We start from the raw sequence: 6918 nt of genomic DNA on the forward strand, positions 1-6918 counted from the left end.
GGCTTGAGCAATGTTGTTTTAAAAGGTTGAATGAAATTAAATCAAATTACAGCTAGAGAACAGTAAATGAGGATGTTCTTGGAGCTACAAGTGTATTTTCTGCTATGAATCATTCTACTTATCTCAGACAGAGTTGAATTTCATGCATGAACCATTTTATTAGTCATTTTATCAGTTTACGAGCTTCCAAGGTTATTTTCTGTATAAACAGCTAGGGAAGTGAGGTGTCAGTGAAATTGGGGTGAAGGGTTAAACCCCAGGAATGGAACTGGGTAAACCTTCCACTGTAGCTCATTTATCAGACTCCAGAAACACCTCCAACCTCCACTGAGGCTCGACTACACAAACCTGTGGCATTGTGGCGATGATGTTTCGTGCACTTTGTCAGTTTGAGTGCAGATGACATTCAGCCACTCTGAATGCAGCCGTTGATCAGGTGAAGGTCACAGCTGGAACACATTTAGCTGGGCCAAGCTCCTTTATAAAGTCCAGTGTGCAGGTCAGACACTTTGGTGTAGAAGCTGTGTTAAAGTGTGGTTATTAACCCTTGTGTTGTCCCTGCTTTCGGCTGTTGGCTCCTCACATAGCTCCACCCCATAATAGGGACGCACACCATGCAATAGACAAGTGAGCAGCTCCTTGCAGAGTGCATTTACACACCAAGGGTACATGGTGTGAGTTTTACAGTCCTTTTTTCCTGGTATATTCTGACACTCCTTCCTTCTTATCATCACGAGCGGGGCTGCTGCTAGGCTGGGTGGAAGAGGCCGGACACTGGTCGAGCGCTGGGCCACAGGTCTTTGTAGGTGGCGACGCATGGCTGAGAGTCACAACCAAGGCGGACGCTGGGCCCGTGCGGGGATGCGCTCCTTCTGCGGCGATGAACGGAGTCATGAGAGCCTTTCCTAGCTGCTTTAGGAACACCCTCCGCCTTGTTCCGGGCTTAGTTCGGCATCCAGTTCAGTTGATCTCTCCATATCACGGCGCGTTGTGGGTGAAGAGACGCGAGAATGTTGTGAAAGACGTACCAGGGGGCCAGCGCCGTCATCCTCCTGCAGTTGTATTGCCCGATCACCTTGTCTAGGTTGGGTTCACGCCACCTTGTTGCGTTGTAGTCCAGGACGATGACCTGCTTCGCCCCGCGGGCGCTTGATGTCGGCTCAGGTGCTGTGGTGCTCAGGAGCACCACATTCCTGTTTTTCTTTGGGATGTAGGACACAAGAGGGCAGGGCGTGGATGCGAACTTTGGATGAGAACACCTCTTCCTCGACTGCGAGCAGCCTGGTCGGAGCTCAGCTTGTTCTTCCGAACAGTGCCACCACGAGCTTCCCTCTACAGGAGCTAAGCCGCGCGAGTTCGTATGAGGTGAAGTAATTGTCACACGTGATACGACTGCAGTCCCTCCGCTACATCGAGCACTACTCAGAACTCCTGGTTCCGTTTCTGGGCGCCCGCCGCTCGGGCTTTCCGTGTACACTTGCATCTTCCAAGCGTAGCTTTCTTATTTCGCATCGCAGGCCACCCACGACTTGATCCCGATTTCGCCGGGCTTGCTGGGCATGTACTGACGGAATGGACACGGCCTAGGGAGAAAAACAGGAGGAGAAGAGATGAGAGGAGATGAGATGAGGACGAGGACTAGCAGCCACTATCTACATAACATAACATAACATAACTAACATAACATAACACAACATAACATAACATAACATAACATAACTGGCCGCTCTGGCTCTTTCGCGCCCTCTTCGGGTTCAGAGGATGGTTGCTGGGAGAATAGCTGTTGGAGAACCTGTTCTCTGGTGAAACGCTCTTGACGCGACATCGTGCCATGGTCCGTGAGAGAGTGGCACACTGAGACTTATATGTGGGTCTAATGTACCCCCCTTGATTTCAATTGGAATCAGGTGTGGGTCTAAATGACCCCACCCATGACAATCGAGAATGACAATCCATTGGCCTGACCGGCCAGGGCTTGCGTATGATCACACGCACGCACTCACGCACGCACACACACACACACAGACACAGACACACTCTGGGTCAATTCGACCCAGGAACAACATAAGGGTTAAAGGAAAGAAGAGGACAACCACTCAATTAGGATTTGGGTTTGAAGCTCGTGAGCTAAACTGTTCACAGAAGAGAAAATATCTCAGGGCAGAACCACGATAGAGTTATGTTTAAATCATGTTCATTTGAGTTAGCCACTAAATACACAATGATTTGTAAATTGATAATAAACAACATATGTTAGACAGATCATCCCACAAATGAAACAATCAAGAGACACCTTTACATAACAGTTCACCTAACCCAAAGCACATCACTTTATTTATGACCTTATCTGAAAGTTCAGCTACGGAAAGGAAACAGCTTTTGTTCTGACGCTAGAAGAAGTGAAATTCAAATGAATGTTGATGTTGACAGATCAGCCAAGCCGATGCACACACATGATCGCTTCAACCAAACCACAACACCACAACACTGAAGTTTCAGTGTCTTGGTCAAAGTGACTCCTCCACACATTTTCTTTTTTCCCATGGAGAATTCAATCTTCAGCATTAATTATTGGAAGTGACTTGATGAGTCTTGTTCTATCAGTTGGGTTTCTTTGCAGCATCATGAAAGTTTCTTATTATGGAAAGAAAAAACTTTAAAAGCCATGATTCTACCTGCACAGTTAATTGATGTCATTGTTTTCTTGTAAAGAAAAACACAAACAGAACTTTAACTCCAACAAGAAACTGAAACCTTTAGCCACAGGACATCGTATAACGTGACTTACTGCAACGTGATCATCGCATTGCATTGAATTGTGAAGCGAACTTCTTGTTATCCTATCTAGACTTGTCTAAATTGTCTTTACTTGTATTATATCGCATTGTATTTCTCTATTGTATCGTATCCTATCCTATCCTATCTCATTTTAATATATCAGACGTATGATATCGATTTAGCGACATATCTTAACTTTTCTTTTCAACTTTGTCTCGCCCTGTCTTAACCCGCATTGCATTGTATTGTATCGTACTGATCGTATGGTATGGTATCATATCCTATCGTATATGGTATGGTATCATAATCGTATGGCACGTGTAATAGGTATCGCATTCATCGTATCAAAAATATTGCATCGTAAAGTATTGCATCAGACGATCATATTTCATTGTATGATATCGTACCTTAACTTGTCTTGTCTCAACTTGACTAGACTTAACTTGTCTTTGTCTTGGGTTGTATCCTTATCATCCTATCGATCTCAACTTGTCTTGTCTTAACTTACCTTATCCTAACTTTCATGACTTGTCTTGTGTCTTGTCTTAACTCATCTTAACTTATCGTATCTTATCTCATGATCATATTTCAGAAATCTCTGATCATCAGCTATGTCCATAAACTTTAATTGTCCACTATATATCACAGCACCAGTACTGTTCACTGGACAAAACCTATCACTACTTTCAAAGTAAAAGACATCTGGAAATTAAAGCAGATGTTTCTAAATACATGAGGTGCAGCTCTGTCTTCTCAGGATTTCACAGTCACAAATCTCTGGGGGAATCAGTTTATTGAATATCCAACATGCAGGTAGAGAATTGTATGGTGAAACCATCCACCTCCACTTCTTTGCCACCATCACTCACTGCCTGATGTCCTGCAGCCTCTCAAACTCGTGGTCGATGGGTTCTTTTTCAGGCCATCATCAGCTTCCGCTCAACACTGATCGCCCGCCGGACGCTCAGCAGCGCGCACATTTTCCGTGATACAGTCAGACACCAGCCAACAAACACGTGTGAGAAGATTCTTCTCCACAGCAAAGAGTTAAATGTCCTTCCTCCTGCAGCAGCTCCACAGTCTGAGCTCCTCTTCCTCCTCCTCCTCCCTCCTGCAGGCTTCTCTGTCAGAATCAAACCTGCCTCCAGGTCCTCCTCACAGAGATCAGTTTTCACCCACAGCCTGAGGAGATGGGCTTTACACCATTACACCTCATCACACTGAGGCCATTTCTACAACAACAACAGGACTATTCCAAACTTTTATTTAGGTTGTTTGTGCAAATTAATCTGATTAAATTATTAAATTTGAGTTTGGTTGTTGCACCACTTATTGTATGATATACAAAGATCAAACTTGCCAATTCTTTGTTATAGCCTATACATATAATTATATTTATTTAATTTGATTTATTTGTTTTTAGTGATCTATAAATCACAGCGATAGTGCATATGGGTCTTAAGTTTGAGTCACAGCGACATTCGTAGGCTTACAGCGCTTGTACAACATCCCATCTGTGGCAATAAAGCTCATAAATTCTGAGAAGAGATTCATTAACTGTTGCAATTAGCTATTATTATTATCATTATTATTATTATTATTATTATTATTAATATTACATGTTAATAATGTTGATATGGATTAAACTACATGTGTCACTGTGACATGCATATGGTGCTTTACACCCTTAACTTAAAGAACCAGTTCACAATAAATATACTGTTAATCACTTTTTAATCCCCAAGAAAATGTGAGTAATATCTGACCTATGGGCATCTGTTCAATATAGTTTCCCTTCTAATGGACATTGCAAAAAAAAACATATTCAAAGTTTTAATTTGTATTTCAGCCTCAGGAGAACAGATCACCCTGGTGGCGTTATTTTTATTTTTATTTATTATTGAGGTTTATCTATAACACATTCTGACACATCTTTATCAGCATCAAGGGAAACTTGCATTTAGTTGCTTACATACACATATATATAAATATTCAAATGGGAATTTCAGCCCAATTTATTTGTGCATCGTCTCAAACATTTATGGTATTTAAATTTTTATAATATTCGTTATAAAGTGTGAAGGCCTAGTCACAGATTCTCTGTTTGCTCCTGCAGGATCAGCATGTCAATGAGAAACTGAGAGGCTGAAGCACAGCAGCTGCTAGATTGTGTCATAACAACTAAAATTCAATCCCACAACCGTCAACAACCTGTATTGACTCTGGTGAAGTGATCCACAAATGTGTCGATCTTGTGGACACACAAGGTTTAATTAGTGTCTGGTTATTTCTTGTCTAGAGATTGTAAGCATTCTGTTCTCTCTGCGTCACGAATAATCTTGAATTCATCAGTAATAACTTGAAAATGTCTACTTCCTTTTATGTATATGTAAGAACGGGGTTGCTGTAGATTTCTAAGGTAAAACTAGGTTTCAGACATTTAACAGACATTAAAGAAAATAATTTAATACTTTTAAATATGTTTCATGATAACATCGGCACATGTTTGAAAGTATGATGGAAACCAGTTGGGACATTAAGACTTATAACATTTTAATTCATATCACACGGACTATAAATACATTTCCACTGATAATAATCATTCAGTGGACCCAGAAATGTTGCATGAAATGGCAATGAATCAAGCAATACACTTATTTTAAGCTTCTTCTTACATTTTTCTATCATGAGACAATGAGCAACCAAAGCAGCAGTAGTGACAGTGTTTGCTGTGGATCTGATGTTGCTGATTGACAAAACAAAAGTGATTGATGAGTCTTGCAGTACACCAACTGTTTATTAAGATAATGTGATGTTTCATAAACAAAATGACCGTCCAGGACTTTTTAATACCCTCTGAGGCCTTTTCTTGGAGGAAAAAGAAATCGAAATTTTGTTTTGAAAGGACTTGTCATAATCTCAGCCCCATGTTTTTTTTTATGACTTCACACTAAATGGCAGATACACATGGCATAATACATTTACCCAGAAGAACAAGGACTTTGTGTTTTTTGTCACCATTACTTACAATGGAAGTGCATTAGGAAGCCTCTTAAAGGCTTGTGTGTGTGAAAAGTAAGAATATAAACCTGTTGGCAACGTTCATGGGCCCTTAATCTGTTTTTAATCTTATTTAATTCTACGACCAGGGTTTGATTCTTCTTTGAGCAGCAGAGAACGTTTTCCATGCAGCCTCTGGAGACTCGGTCTCTGAAGCCGAGGATGAGCGGACCTAGAAAACGGGATCAGGATGAAACAGAAATAATTAAAAGGCGAACCTCTGGGTTGCCAATACGGCAGCACTCATGAGAGACTCCAGTGATGGATGGCTGAAGGCTGGGTACGTACAGCAGCAGCTGGGAAGCCTGTGGCAGCAGCACCGTGTGCATGGCTTGCTCACGGACACTCTGTCCTGTCTCAGCTCTCTCGGTCTCCAAGCAGGATTCTCAGCATATGCAAAGAGGATGATGACTGCGACCACTGCAAAGAAGAGCAAACCTGACAGCAGCCTCTGGAACAACGTCTGGATACAGGGAGAGGGGCTGACAAGAATAGTTTTGCAATGCACAGGTGAGAGTGACATCCACAGAAGGGATCTGCTTCCTGATGGAGAAGTCAATGACAGGTAAGATGCCGAATGAACCATAGACACAGAATAATGATCCAGATACGTCTGAGCCAGGAGGCCGTGGGCATCGTGCAGGGGGTAGACGATGGAAATGTAACGCTCCAGTGACATGGTGGCCAGGATTAAGGGGTGTTCGGAAAGTAAGGTGGATATGAAGAGCAGGGGAACACAGTATACCAGGAGCAAATTTCACCCGACCATGATTTAAGAGGAAGAGCAGCACAGAGGCTGCGAGCTGGAGGGTGCTGCTGACTCAGCATGGAGGCGAACAGGATGTAGCGGACGCGGTTCAGGAACTGCCTGTGGATCTAAAGATGTGCATGACAGCGATGCAGCACAGGAAGACGAAGAACGGGATGCACTACACACACCTTGATGATCACAGACAGGCTCCTGTGGAGGTTGCGTTGGTTTCAAGCTCAGTCAGATTCCTGCATTTTGCAGCCGTGAGTCAAAGACATACATACAAAGCACTTAAAGTTCCATGTACATACTGAGAAATAAAATGAATA

General features: G+C 42.6%; 1 pseudogene; it reads right to left on the reverse strand.

Moving 5' to 3' along the window:
* Positions 1-748: 748 nt before the first annotated feature.
* The window catches only part of LOC118105960, a 6827-nt pseudogene continuing 657 nt past the window's right edge, over positions 749-6918 (reverse strand).

This window comes from Hippoglossus stenolepis, chromosome 4 (assembly GCF_022539355.2).
Source record: "Hippoglossus stenolepis isolate QCI-W04-F060 chromosome 4, HSTE1.2, whole genome shotgun sequence".
NCBI classification, from domain to species: Eukaryota; Metazoa; Chordata; class Actinopteri; order Pleuronectiformes; family Pleuronectidae; genus Hippoglossus; species Hippoglossus stenolepis.